The sequence below is a fragment of the Perca flavescens genome, chromosome 13 (assembly GCF_004354835.1).
Source record: "Perca flavescens isolate YP-PL-M2 chromosome 13, PFLA_1.0, whole genome shotgun sequence".
Classification (NCBI taxonomy): Eukaryota; Metazoa; Chordata; class Actinopteri; order Perciformes; family Percidae; genus Perca; species Perca flavescens.
The window spans coordinates 22,990,765-23,005,874 of record NC_041343.1 but is presented as its reverse complement, the minus strand read 5'-3'; the positions used below and the strand labels follow the sequence as shown (position 1 = coordinate 23,005,874).

Genomic DNA, 15,110 nt, shown 5'->3' with positions numbered 1-15,110 from the left:
CCATGTGTGAAAACTGAAAAACCATACGTGCACATCCATACATGAATACTCAAACTTTTTTAGAGCCACGTCCAAAGGCACGCAAATACATTAATACAATACATAAATCTGTTCATGGTGGTCAATTTGTTTACTTAAGGATAATGGAAGAACATTTGCACAAGGCAAAGTCTTAGTTTTTCACTTCTACCCGAAGATTGCACACTGCAAAATTCTGAATTGCATTCTCAAATAAACCCCTAAGATTCAAAAAGAGACAAAGTTTCTTGTTAAGCAGCCAACTGACTTTTAAAAACCTGTGCAGGGGAGGAGGGTTTCCACAAAGAGGACAACTTGTAAACTGCCACAGAGCCGTAGAACCGGTGACAAACAGGTCATCAGATCAATACATAACTTTGAAACTACTGTCACACAACTTTACAGCATGCGTTAAACCTAAAATCACCGCACACACCAACAAACTGACCACACATAACCTAATCATTGTAAAGTTAACTATTCAAAGTCCAGTTTAAACAGTAAAGTGATTAGAATGCGTGATTATGGCTAATAATTCCAACAAAAACAGGCCAAATTTTGTGAAGATTTATTTTTGCATGCTGCTTGAGTTGGCTGCTTTTGCTGGGTATTGCTGAGTAGTTGTTAGATCACTGCTATTGAAAAATTGTGTGACTGACTAAAGTCTTACTAAAGCAGAGCAAAGCCTCTTGGTTGACTCAGAGATGCGATGCCAAAAAAGATTCAGAAGCCCTTCATAGCTGGACACATAACAACATAACAAGGCACCTTTATCCAGTGTGTACAAGCAGGGCAACCAAAGGTCAAGTTCAGGATTTACTCCCAAATTTAGCAGGTTTAGAATTATAATAACTACATTATTCTCTACTGTAAAGCAGTGAAAAAAGAACTGGTCTAATACACAAATACACGATAGATGAAGATGAAAGGAAAACTAAATAAGAGGTATTTCTACAAAGGTTGCCACGGCAAACAATATTTAGAAACTGATTGAGGAGGTTACAAATGGGATAGACTAGAAAGTGAGGCAGGTACTTAGTGCCCCCTCTGCTGTAGAAATAATGCAAACCTCTAATTCTTAAGTCTTACCAGTTTGAATTGGGGCAGTGTTAGGGTGAGAGAAGATGTCCTCCTGCGACAGCGTGCAAACCTACAGAAGACCCCCTCCATTGCCCCACATCAGACAGTGCTCGCCGTCCGAACACTTAAACACTCGTGCTAACACTTTGTACATGCAAAGCCACACCAAGCCAAACTGAAGCTTGGAAGCTAGCTAAGGCTGCGAGGAACCAACGGTGCCAACATGCAATATTAAAGATGTTGAGTCTGGGGGTGCTGCCCCCCTCAGTACTCTCTTCTAATAGGCCTGTTGTACTGTACGACCCCATCGGCACTTAACCCCCCATTCCCCCGTCCGCCAAACCCACAGGGAAACAGCATTGAGGGGTGGAGTTTAAGAAGTTCAATGACTTGATCTTAATGTGTGGCATATTTAAGGGGAACACTCAATTTAATGAATTCATGTACACTGGATTTACACACGAGCCTTATCCATTTTAAATTGTTTTCTTTTGGACCTTGTTTTCACAGTTGTATTAACTTTTTATTTGGACATTTTCTTAATGTCTGGACTAATGGGGATCCAATAAAATAAACAAATAAAATCCCTATTTACCACAAAGTGCATTTACAGTCGGTCAATTTTTGATTCTCCAATTTTCTGAGGAAAAAGAAATTAACAGGCAGGTGTACCTATTATTTAACATCCACTATGTGTTATTCCTACAGTCTGGGACAACATAGTGTCCTAGATTTTTTCCATTTGTACATGGCCACCTCTTTCCTTGAACAAATAATAAGAGAACAGACTCAAGCCTATAATATATGGAGCTGAACACTGCAGTGAAAGCAAAAGCAATTCAGAGATTGACTTGCTATGGATGCACTGATTATTTATTAAGGTTATCAGCTGGCATAAAACTTTAATGGCACATTTTGTTTGGACCAACCCTGGCCATGGGAGGAAACCAGCATTATTAAGACGAGTAGTCATTCATTCACAAGATTTACTCGGAGAAATTATACGGCTAAATGTATGACTTTGTCCTGTCCCTTAGTCTAGCAGAATAGCCCAACAGATTCACACAAAGAATCTGAAAATTCTGCTCGCACACGCACGCACGCACGCACGCACGCACGCACGCACGCACGCACGCACGCACGCACGCACACACACACACACACACACACACACACACACACACACACACACACACACACACACACACACACACACACACACACACACACACACACACACACACACACACACACACACACACACACACACACACACCCCTATGTTATTGTAGTACACCACTTAAATATTAAATACATTCTGAGTCCCTCTGTTTGTCTCCATCACTCACATATAGCAATAATAATTCATATGATTAGCAAACATCTAAACAGTACGATTCTAATTTCAAAGTGTGCGACTGAAACATTCAGACACACATACTGACTCACAGATCTCTGACATTAGTTCAAGTGTGACTGATGTAGTATTTAAGTAAAATCCATTTCCCATTAGGTACGGCAGTGTAATGAATTGTGTGTTTCACTTTTAAACCGCAGGCAACACCTAATCCTAGACTCTTTATGTTATTGACATAATCACACATATACACAATTAAAATTCTCTAGACTCATCCCCAATGCTTGCTGTTGACCAACACAAGTCATGGGAATAAGGGGCAGAGAGTGATTTTTAATTTCATCACAGGTAAATACCTACTGATTTTTGTTTGATGGAGCAGTTGTACCTAGCGATGATGAAGCTCCCACCCTGCATCCATCTTATACATTCACCTGAATCTACAGACATAGAGACAGAAATGAATGTGTCCAACAGCTGAGTCAATCAGGACTCAGGGAAAAGAAGCACATACACAAAGCTTACCAAAAGAAGATACTGAAATGATGAAAATATGGCATATGATCGAACAGCCAGACCTTCATCTCGTCATGATCATAGAGTAAACGAGAAGTTTGGGAATCCAGCAGCAACATTTCTATTGGCTGTGAGTTTCTGATACTGACATTTGGTAATCGAAGAGGTGCTGTAAGAAGCAGGGTATTGAGGAGGTAATGGAAAGGTTTGATATATTGGGAAATACACTTAATAACATGTAACATTGCGTTGACTTTTACTTAAGTGGTTCTTACGACTATATTCAGACAGGACAACACATAATGGAAAGAGACCCGTGCTCCCGCAACATTTGGCGCCTGGAGAGGGAGCACAGAAAGACAGAACAAAGGTGAGTTTTGAATGGTCTCAATAGTGTATGTTTTGGAGGGACCAGGGAATCAAATAAGGCAAGGACAGACAGAGGGAGATAATGTGTTTCTGTGAGTGTATGAGAGAAGGAAAGGATGGAAGGGGGAAGTCGGGCGAGGAAGTGATGGGAGAAGTGAATAATTGTGGTGGTCTCGTGGCTCCTATTCACACCACAGACTTAATCCTGCTTTAATCCTCCTCTTTCCCTCTCCCAGCAGGCTGAGCCGTGGGGGTGGGAGGGGTGGAGGGGGTTCGGGGTTGTTAGGGGGTCTCCCTTTTTCCTCATGCATTAAGAATGAGAGTTAGGAAATTAAATATAAATGTGTAAGGTTCCTTCGGCTGTACAATTCTATCACGTCAACGAGAGGGCACAATCATAAGAGCATCGAGCTGGCTGTAAATGTCTTGTCAAACAGACCGAGCTTACACAACACTAAGCACTTACAGAGTCTGATTAACTCCAGAGAAACGAACCTATCATCTATTGTAATAAGGACGAGAAAAGATACATTCCAGCCAAAGAGGGTGAAAATCCACAAGGAACAAGCCTGGAGCTGTCACAACATCAAGTTGTTACCTAGTTTGGCGGCTTATAAATGAATAATTGGCTAATGTTGTGAACACAACTGGTAGGGCTGGTATGTTTATAATACTGTTAACAATGATGTGTGTAAACGCATTTACTTATTCAGTAATCGTCAAATCACCCACTAAGATTATAAAGACTTTGTGGTTAGAACTTAACGAAATTAGGCTATATCCGAATAAAAGCTAGTTTTACTAAAAGGACATATTTAATATTTCTTATTTGTGTGTTTCCAATATGTCGTCCAAGACCATCAAGCTAACACAATGTTGTACAGTTCAAAGCAGTTTACAATGAGATTAACTAGCTGTGGGCCTGAGGGCTCCGTTCCCCCCCATTTCCTCAGTGATAAAATGGGCTATAATGCCCAGAATGGCCATTTGGCTACACAGACAAGAGACCCGGTTTCCCAAAGGCATTTTAGTGCTGAGATAATCTTTGCTACATTGTAGGTCAATGTGCGGAGAGATGTTTTGGGAATGGTTGTTGGGAAACATTGAAGACATTAATGGATGAGGCCTGGTCTGTCTATTATTATAATCTGCAGTTGGTTGGCTGAGGGTCCCAGAAGGGGCCACACCATTAAAATTACTTCCAAACAGTGGTGCTACTTTACCTTGAATTACGTTTTACATTCATTATTAGTTAGGCCTAGTCGTTTTCTGACCCAATATTGTTGAAGCTCAGGCAGAGATACCATTTAATGACTTAATGGCAGGTCACACCTGAGACTTCACTAAACCACTGGTAATCAGGGAGAAAGAGAGACATCTACACAGACAGATACCTAGACAACGATCAGAGACCAGCTAATAGAGGAGGATAAGTAAAAAGATTTATCAAAAGAGATGGAGCATGACGGAGATGTGCACACCAACATACACAATTAGACAAAAAGAAACCGAAGCAAGAGCGAGAACAACACATTAAAATGAATAATAAAGAGGACAAATGGCTTAGCTAAGTAATTAAAGAAAATGTGATGAGGCTGATGAATTCTGATGAGGATGATAATTAAAGTGGGTTCAACAAACAATGACACAAACAAAGCTCAATGAATATTTAAAGACAATGCTGTTGTATTTGCCGAGAGAAAACTAAATGACAGTATCACAGGTGAGAGAGGTATTTGTTCAGTGTATCCAAACGGATGCTGAAGTGTAATAAAATAAAGATTTTTGGGGTTGATCATTTTTCTGGTGATCACCGGGAGATCCCTGCGTTTTAGCTAATCTATATGCATACTTAAGAATGCCCAACAGAAATAATGTGGCAGGAACTGGTGTATTCATGTGTCCCATTGTTCACAAATCCAAACGGATGCCAAGACCCAATAATCTATAATTATGTACTACATGTATAGGGTATTATGATAGTGCTAAATATAGATGCAAAAGGACTAGTGCTGACCAATGTTGATTCAAGTATAATTAATAGCTCCCCAAAATAATAAAAATTCTACTGACTGATAATGTTCACTGGCTGTAGAGTATATGGAATAATAACAATTAAGTCCTGTTTTAAAAACGGGCTTGGCTTCACTTATAACCCCACAGCTGAGTAAATACATGCAAGGTAATGGCTGGTGAGGTCACTGGAGTATCTGACATGAACATGGCCTGCCTGTAGATGTCAGCAGTGACAAACTTGCCTTGACATGACTTGAGTGGTACGCCAAGCAACACAACAATCAATGAGCAATGAAGTAAAAACTAAATGAGCATGTTAAACTATGCAAGTTAACGTTTGTGTTGAGGTGAGAAAGACAGTTTTTTTTTCTAAATAGAAGCTCCAGAGAAAAAGGTGTTCATTAAATTCCATAAAATGCTTTCCCACTATGCATTTAGAGCATAATTACACACTAAAACCGGAAACCCTAGCTGTTAACATATGCCTTCACTCGTAACAGCTGTCCTCATGTGTTAAGTTAGCTCCCAGCGCAGGTTGTTACACCAGAAACCACAAACAGCAGCAGTTCACCTCTGTGCAAACACACAATGTAGCTGCAGTCTTTTTGATTTGTCTGCTCTCGGAGTCGGCTTTGCATTGTCTCTTTCCGACCGATCTCACCTCTTCGCTTTGATTATCTTGGTTACAAATTCCCGTCTGCAGTCGATCTCCATGTCCAGTGGTTCACTCCCTCACTACAGCCTCCGCTCTCCAGATTCCATGTCACTATTCCAGTCTTACTTTCTGTCAATTTCTCCTTTGGCCTTCATCCACCTTCTGCCAATTTTTTTGAGATGTTTTCTATTCTTGCGTTTCTTTCCCTACTGGATCAAACCCCCATTTCAGCTCCAACACGCAATATTGCATCAAAGGGAGCAGGTAGGAATGAAATGACTGCAAGGAGCCTCATCAGACTAGCCAGGTGAGAACATTGGCACTACTGTCTGGAACTGGGGACACACACACACACACACACACACACACTTTGAAGCTCCAGATTTAGCCCTGTAGCATTGCAGAAAGCTTTGATCAATCAAGGCCACTTTTAGCTTGGTCGAATGTCGTAAGAGGGTGACTGTGTCAGGAAAACGTGCACATTCACGAGCAACACGAGAGAAAAATACATGCATGTACACACACACACACATTTATTCACAAAGGAAACCCACAGCAACCCATCCAAAAATGAATACACAACACAAAATCATGCCAATCTACACACACAGATAGAGTATATTATCCGTGAACTGCGCTGCATCTGGGCTTCATTCAGTAAAACATACACTGAGCTTACTGAATAGGCTTAGCACACAGCAATGCTCCACTCTATTACTGGCAAGTCCGCAGATGCTTGGATTAAGATACCGTGAAGGGAGAAAGATGGAGATGGGGAGAAAATAGAGGGACCTGAAGTGAATATGACTGAGTGTAAGAGAGATGGAGAGACAGAGAGAGTGTAAAAGGGTAACAGAGAGGGGCAGAGTGCAGCATATGAATGAGACTGGACTGAGAGAGAGTGTGTGTGTGTGTGTGTGTGTGTGTGTGTGTGTGTGTGTGTGTGTGTGTGTGTGTGTGTGTGTGTGTGTGTGTTAGAGAGAAAGAGCAAAGGTAGGGAAAGTAGGAAAGAGTATATAATAAACATAGAATTGACAGCAAGAGGTGGAATTAGGGTGAAGTGAAAGGGAGGGAACAAATGAAGATAAAAAGTCTCTAAAAATTTTCTCTTAAGAATCCAATTCTACCTCAGTCCAGACTACCATATCTCTGGCACAATGGCAGTGTGTGTGTGTGTGTGTGTGTGTGTGTGTATATACCAGCTGGGGAAAGGGGAGACGTAATGAATTGAAGCAAGAATTGGAGGTGACAACTGCGAAGGCAGACATGCCACAGAGCGAGGGAAAAAGAGAGAGAGAGAGTGGGTGGAGTTAGCAGGGGACCACACAGGAGATGAGGACTCAAATACTGTCAAGCAGAGAACACACACACACACACACACACACACACACACACACACACACACACACACACACACACACACACACACACACACACACACCTACTTTGTAAAACGTGTCTCTTACTTGTAGTGAAAACCTTAACCAAAGTAGAAATGTTTGTTAATTATGCATTCTTACATTCTACTGGGATTCTCGATTAACCCTAGTTAAGGGAATAAACACCACGTGTATAAGTATAAGCACTTGATCATGCATTGAGAAGAGTTTGTTCAGGAAGCATGTGCCCTCTGCTGAGTCTGGGGTCAAAGCGGTGCTTCGGTTTCTTTGCAAATAGACTTTTATATTAAAGGGGCACTCCGCTGATTTTTACTTGTCACAGTATGGTTTTCAGCAACATACAGTATGCTCACAAATGTTTTGAACGAAAAAAGAAGACATCACTGGTTAGAGCCTAACAGTGTGGCAGCTGAAATGGAAAACCTTTTTACAACATAAGGTGATTTGGCAAAGCAACACATTGCCTAGAAATCTCTGAAACCCAGTTTAATATCAGTTATGGAAAATTACGAGCCTGGATGCCAGCTGAACTTAGCCCCGCCCACAACATTCGAGGTCAGGAAAAACAGAGTCTGTGCATATGTGGGGAGTTTTAATTAATTATCCACGCATTCTAAAATCCTGGACACATTACCCTATCTATGCAGATTTCCCCCATGATTGTGCAACGTGATTTGCTTCTAAAAAACAAGTCAAGTCATAGTTCAATAGGTATACAGAAACCATGTACAACTCATTGTACCGGGAATTTGACAACTAAATCGGTAAAGTACTCAACTTGTTAATGTAATAACAGCCCGGACATTAAACAATGTCTCAGCCACCCTGCTGTGAGTAATGGCTCAAAATTTGCAGCATGCTCATTCACCCGGCATGGTCTTTACCACTCATTCAGTTTTCTGGTGGTTTACAAAGTGAATAAGGTAATTAGAATGGGTCAGTACCCCTGCAGAGTCAAGTATTTTACTCTGGAGGACTGATGGTATCACAACCAGGCTTCAGTGGAAATTCCTTTCTTTAAAGAGTGTTAAGTATGACTTATGGTTCTGCGGAGGCTCCACGCAGGGCATGCGTGTTTGTGGCAGCAGTTAGCAGTCGGTAGTTGATGCCAAACAGTGTTACACTGGGAACACACCGCCAGCTTAAGTGTCGCGTAGCGTAAATAAGTGCCTGAACGTGCAACCTGGATGCGTATTTCTACGCGCCAGTCACAAAGCGACCCTTCTCTCTCTCTCTCTCTCTCTCGCTTTCACAATAAGAGACAGGATGAGTGGGGAAAACTGTGGTAATTGTAGCCTATACAGTATGTGGCTGTGTGTGTGTGTCACTGTGTGTCCGTCCATCGGCCTCTCTCTCCATGTGCCTGATCACGTGTCTCGCTGTGAGAAGTCGAGACAGCCAAAATCACCGTAAACCTGGCCGTTTTAGTTTGAAATGTGTTAATTTTGGTAATATATCCGGCTGCCCTGTGGTCTTCCTGTATGTGATTACCTGCCTGGCTTCACACATAACACTCGTGTATCGTGTAAAAAATAGAGGCGACGCCAAAACGATCGCTGCAGCGCGGGCATATTGCTGACACTACGCGGCCGGTATGGCCGGACAGATTGGATAACACGGGCTCCAGTATTTTGAATTTGTACTTCAGTAACTATTTTAAACACTAGCTGTCGGTATTACATATTGAATCTTTAATTAATGGGATGCCACCCACAGCTTCAGTACTGGATGATGAATGTCTCCATCTGTTTGTAAACAGGGTCAACCTGACATCATGACTTTGCGTAAACATACACTTTCTAAAGCCAAGTGGCGCGTTATCTGTACGCATATGTATGTCTACGCTGTATTGACAATGAGGACATGCGTCATGGTAGCTTGCGGTCATGTGACGATTTGGGAGGTGTGTGAGCCCGCCCACCATTTTGGGATCCTACGCTATCAGTTGCCAGGGGCAACAATGTAAGAGCTATACAGAGACGGATCAGGAAAGACGGCTCGAGGAATTAGCATCACGGCGAACGGGTTGGATTTACGGAAAGAAGAACAGGACGGTTGGGTTTAGGAAAACAATAATGGGGTTGGGTTTATGAAAAGAAGAACGGGACGGTTGGGTTTATTAAAAGAAGAACGGGATGGTTGGGTTTACGAAAAGAAGAACGGGACGGCTGGGTTTAGGAAAAGAAGAACGGGACGGTTGGGTTTAGGAAAAGAAGAACGGGACGGTTGGGTTAAGGAAAAGAAGAATGGGACGGTTGGGTTTAGGAAAAGAAGAACGGGACGGTTGGGTTAAGGAAAAGAAGAATGGGACGGTTGGGTTTAGGAAAAGAAGAACGGGACGGTTGGGTTCACGAAAAGAAGAACGGGACGGTTGGGTTTAGGAAAAGAAGAATGGGATGGTTGGGTTTAGGAAAAGAAGAATGGGACGGTAGGGTTTAGGAAACGTGACACGTGGGACACGATCCCGGGTCTCCTGGGTGAAAGTCCTGTGTTGTCTGACCCATCCACCACCCCAACCAAACTCCCTATGCGGATTTTCGGGCTTACATACTACGGCGTAAATTGACACTCAATCGCAAGGTAACGTAAGTCAATGGAGACCAAACGGCATTGATAAACACGCTAAAAAGTTATAATGCGTCTTCATAACACGCCAAAATGGCATACGAATTGGCGTGTCATACGCCACTTCTTGAGATCAGTCTGACAGGGTAATATGCAGGTCCAATCAAATGTGTATGTAGGGTTTCTAATAAAGCGAACTTGATCGTGTACACTATCAAGTCTTTCTTTTGTTCTGTGTGTGTGTGTGTGTGTGTGTGTGTGTGTGTGTGTGTGTGTGTGTGTGTGTGTGTGTGTGTGTGTGTGTGTGTGTGTGTACACACAGGAAGCTGCAAGGCGTCTCTGTCTGGGCCCCTTAGGAAGGTGGGCCACGGCCAGGTCTGCCGGATACAGGAGGGAAGGCTAAACACTTGGCTTGAATACTGACACGACTACTTGTGCATGCACACACACGTATGTGCACAGACACATACAGACACATACACCTTAGTACCTCCTGGCTCCCCTGTGATAACAGATGCTTCCTGCCCTGCAGCCCAACCCACACTACTTCACACATACAAACAAAAAAAAACACACACATATGCAGGGGGTCCCTGGCACCCACACAGGTTGACACAGAGGCCGGGTAGAGGGGCAGCCCCACCCTTTGGTTCTCCTGTGTTGTATCCTGCTTCACTCTGTTGGCCCACTCACCTCAGCCCAGACAGAGCTCACTACAATTTTGGTTCTATCGGCAGGACAGGAAATTAACTTTACTTCCTGAACTCCAACGTTTATCAGACATTTTATTATTTTTCCTGACAACAACTATTCTTGACAACAAAAGTAGGTCAGAGCAACTGCTACATATGAGCCTGAACTGGGGCTAATATGGTTAAACAAAGCAACTCTTTCCATTATGGTTTGAATTTATAATCATTTGGCTGCTTTTGTCGTGAATGTCCCATGCTGCTGCCAAGATGTCTCAACATGACAGTCTACAGATGTGCATTTTTATGTAAAAAAAAAAAAAAAAAAAAAAAAAGAAAAGAGTGTGTTAATGAATATTCAGTGTAAAAATGTGAATGCAGAAATGTGGTTATAATAATAGTTGACTTAAATTCAAACCAAAAGAAATGCCAGGATTGCTTTTTCTTCACTGAAGTGCAAAGAGTTGTTTGCTTTAGGTCACTTTTGGACACATGTGTGTCTGTGTAATTCGGCATTTGAAAAAAAAAAAAATGGCTAATGGTTTTGCATGGCTGACCAACAGATCTCCTTCTTGCCTGACAGCCTTTGTTTTCATACCACACATTGTCTGCTTCCCCCATACTCTTTCTCTCTCTCTCTCTCTCTCTCTCTCTCATTGTTTTTCTTTCTCTTTCTCACACATTCACAAACACCCACAGAGCAATCACCATCCATGTATTTATAAATGCCCTTGAAAATTATCCAGTAAAGGCTCTCTGCTTGTGCAGGCAGAGGAGGGGATGGGGATCAATATCAGTGAGATAATGGGAGCCAAGTGAAATTGGGGGGGTGGGGACAATGGGTGGTTGAAATATCAGCACTAGGGTGTGAGTGTGTGTGTGTGTGTGTGTGTGTACAGATGGGGGTAGCAGCTCATATCTGACAGAGCTCTGGTAGGTGGAGTCTGCATACATAAAATGAGGGGGAGTAATGTATGTGTATGTGCACCATGTTATATGCATGTGGGTATTATGCTATGACCATTTTAGAGTGCCAGGATATAGGCCTGTGTGTGTGTGTGTGTGTGTGTGTGTGTGTGTGTGTGTGTGTGTGTGTGTAGATGCATTTGTGGGTGTTAAACTGCATCTAAGAGCACCAGCAAGGTCATGGGTCACATGCATGTGTGTATATGTGTACAGACAGCGTGTGTGTGTGCGTGTGTGTGTGTGTGTGTGTGCGTGCACGCGTGCAATTGTGCACAAAGGCTAGAGTGCATCTCAACATGAGCAGCCTCAATTTCAGTTCATTTAGCCCAGTAATGTTGACCAGCTTGGGCATGTTAACGCATACAGGTCCTGAGTGGGCTTTTCACTATAAAATGTCAGCCTATCATAGCTAATGGACAGTAATTACACCATTCAGGATAAAACACTGGCTCTTTTTTTGCCACTGTACTCAGTACTGTACTGACCAGACCCCATTCCATGGAGGATTTTCTGCTTTTTTCTCATTGTTGTTGATCTCAAAAAATCCCAACAAGATGCAAAAATGCTTTTTGGGACCTCCATTGTCACGTATAGCATAGATATTGTTTTACACAAAGGTTTACGGTATTTGTGACGTTTTACGGCATGCCGCAAAGCCAGCAATAGTGTATGTTGTGCCTTGACAGTATAATATGCAATGAATAGAGGAAGAAAATGTTAGCAACAATGCATGTTTTTGTTTCCAAGGGTTGAATAGTAATTTATGACTTATGGGAGGGGAGTTGGGCATGGCCTGGCCTAATGCAACCCATATCGATCTTTATCACCCCTACTTCCTGTGCATATGATATCCTAGACCTCCCTTGGCATGCTAAAAGCCCTCTCTCTATTGTTGCCTCTTGCTCGGATTCTCTCTCTCTCAGTTTTCTGTCTTTGTCTCTCACTCATTTACTCTCTCTCCTCATGCTCTTAACTGGATGCACCCCCTCCCCCCCATCTCTCTGGGCTCAAGGGCCACATTACCTTGACACCATGTATGATTTCTGTCAGTCTGTAAATCAGCCTGTCTCTGGGCTTGAGGTCAGGGTAACACCTCTTTCACACCAACGACCAGGGTCGGACCAGAGTAATCTGACCCGTGTTCAACCCTTCTTTTGTCAATTCAAACCAAGCCAGTCAGCACGGGTTGATCCCTGGTCATGACAATTCATATATGAACTGGGTCAAAACCCGAGAGATACATAAAATGACACCACGTGCTGGAAATTGGCAGGAATTTACATGTCATATAGATCACTCAATTTATTTGTCATGTGAAATTATATAAAATTACAGTTTCAGTGAACAGCTAACGTTGAGGCCTACTCAAGTCCAGCTGCACACCACCAGAACTAGTGTTTTGTACTTGAATTCCTCATTGTACAGTAAACTGCAGGCTGTAGAGTCATTGCACTGCGAGCTCGGGCAAGCGGAGAGAGAGTGCGCAGCGGAGCTTTGAATGAGAGAAATAAAAAAAATACTTCTCTGATTGTTTCACAGTGGTTACGCTCTAAAGCACAAATAAATAACCATCAAACACTCAACAGATGATTGTGTGGAGACAGACACTCTTTTCTCCTGCTCTGCATTTCATTCAATGCCGGTGCAGCAGTAAACAAAGAGTACTCTAGTATTTTATGTATGGCCATTTTAGGACAAGGGGAGAACATTTATCTTAAAAAAAGAGATAAAGAGATAAAAAAAGAGAGATCCGTGTGAATCAGTGGCCACACTACACTGCAGATGTTTCTCGGGCAAGCGAGAGAGCGAGAGCGAGAGAGCGCGAGAGGGGAATAAAACTTATTTGCATACGACAAAATCTATGTTGCTGTTTTTTTTCTCAAAGTGTGTGATGACCTGTGACGACTGTGGGCCCCCATTTCCAACCAATGACATAGTTTGTCCCGCACGGTCAAGTGCAATTCACATTAAACCCTTTCACACACAAAGTCAACCCTGGTTCAACCCTTGTTGAGCCCTCTGTGGGAAAGGGTTCTAAATCTGCCAAGGCCAATGTCACAGTAAGAGGCGGTGGCATTATACAGTATCACCTGGCAAAAGGTCATCCTCTTGCTGCATCCAAAATGGTTCTGTCAACATATTCAGGTACCGAGGGAGGCACTGTGCAACTATCGAATACTTTTTAATGGTGCCTGCAGTTTCTATGCGCTGATCTGATGATGCAGAGGAGTACAGTATAAAGTGCAATTTATGATTGGCAGCTACTCTTACTATAACCTGTTGACCGTTTTTTTTTTTATAAACCAAATATTATCAAGATGCTGAAAACAATTGGAGTCTTTTCTACTTTTTTAGTCTAACTTTATTCTTATGTACCACAGCAAAACCGATCCCCATAAACTAGATTTGTCTTCATTTTGCTTATTTGACGCACTGGCCTCTGACAGTATTTAAATGTCACCTTCTTGATTATAGTAGCTAAATTGAATTACAATGTCCCCGAACATTAGGGACTAAATTAAACCATGTACAGTATATGTCCCATGCCACCATACTTTCTTGGTCAAGGTTTTTGCCAATTTCTCCTCCAGTTAAACCACAACAATCACTTAATTTCATCTTTGAATTTAAATCAGTTTGGTAATTACTTGAGGTGTTAACTTTATCCCTCAGAGTGACATCTGAACATGTCCCTTCTTGAAAAAAAATGCAAAGCTTCGAGGCGCTCAGTTCCTAATCAGACTCGTAGCGCTGTCTGGGCATGAAGCCACAGCACCGAGGAAAAGGGTCAATAGACTGTACTGACGAATAATTAATCTTCTTACTCCACTCAATAGATGTTCAGCAGTTTAATGTAGCTATCTATCCTATCTGATTTGATGATGAATTGTAGGTTAGTAAGTGTTGCTTGAATCAAATATAGCATTTGGCTGTTTAAACAGAAGTCTGAAGACACTGAACAGAAGATCAATAAAGTCTACTTTCAAATATCTTCCCTCATTCAAATCTACTTTGCACCCTAAAATTACTCGTTAGGAACCAACCATTAACTTAACTGGCTCCATCTTGTTATTGTTTGTATGCATTTTATTCCATGGAGGTTCCTGCGGGTTAAGAGTGGCACTTACTTGGATATGACGCTTTGTTTGTCTACCTGTCCATCTGTCTGACCTGCCCTTCCTGCCTTTGCATTGAATCCATCATCCCACTGTAGCTCTCTGCTACCAACGCCTCCACAGCCCCATTACTATTCAACGCAGCATGGAGTCCACACAAACTGATTATGCCAATGTTAAGGCAGGCCCATTGATTGCTGCAAAGGCAGCAGCCTGGGTCAACCTGAGTCTGGACCTGCTGCAATCTGCCAGGGAAGACTGCAGACGAGAAGGGGGACTAAGTTTTGTGCTCGTGTTGAGCACAAATCCTCCTATCAGCAAAGCATGACACTTCCTGTTTCTTTAAGCAAAAGCTTATCTGGT

At 42.4% G+C, this 15,110-nt stretch overlaps 1 protein-coding gene across 6 annotated transcripts in view; it reads right to left on the bottom strand.

The window, feature by feature from the left end:
- The window catches only part of rapgef6 (Rap guanine nucleotide exchange factor (GEF) 6), a 159,497-nt gene that overhangs the window by 54,051 nt on the left and 90,336 nt on the right, over positions 1 to 15,110 (bottom strand). The gene's annotated exons all lie outside the window — the stretch shown is intronic.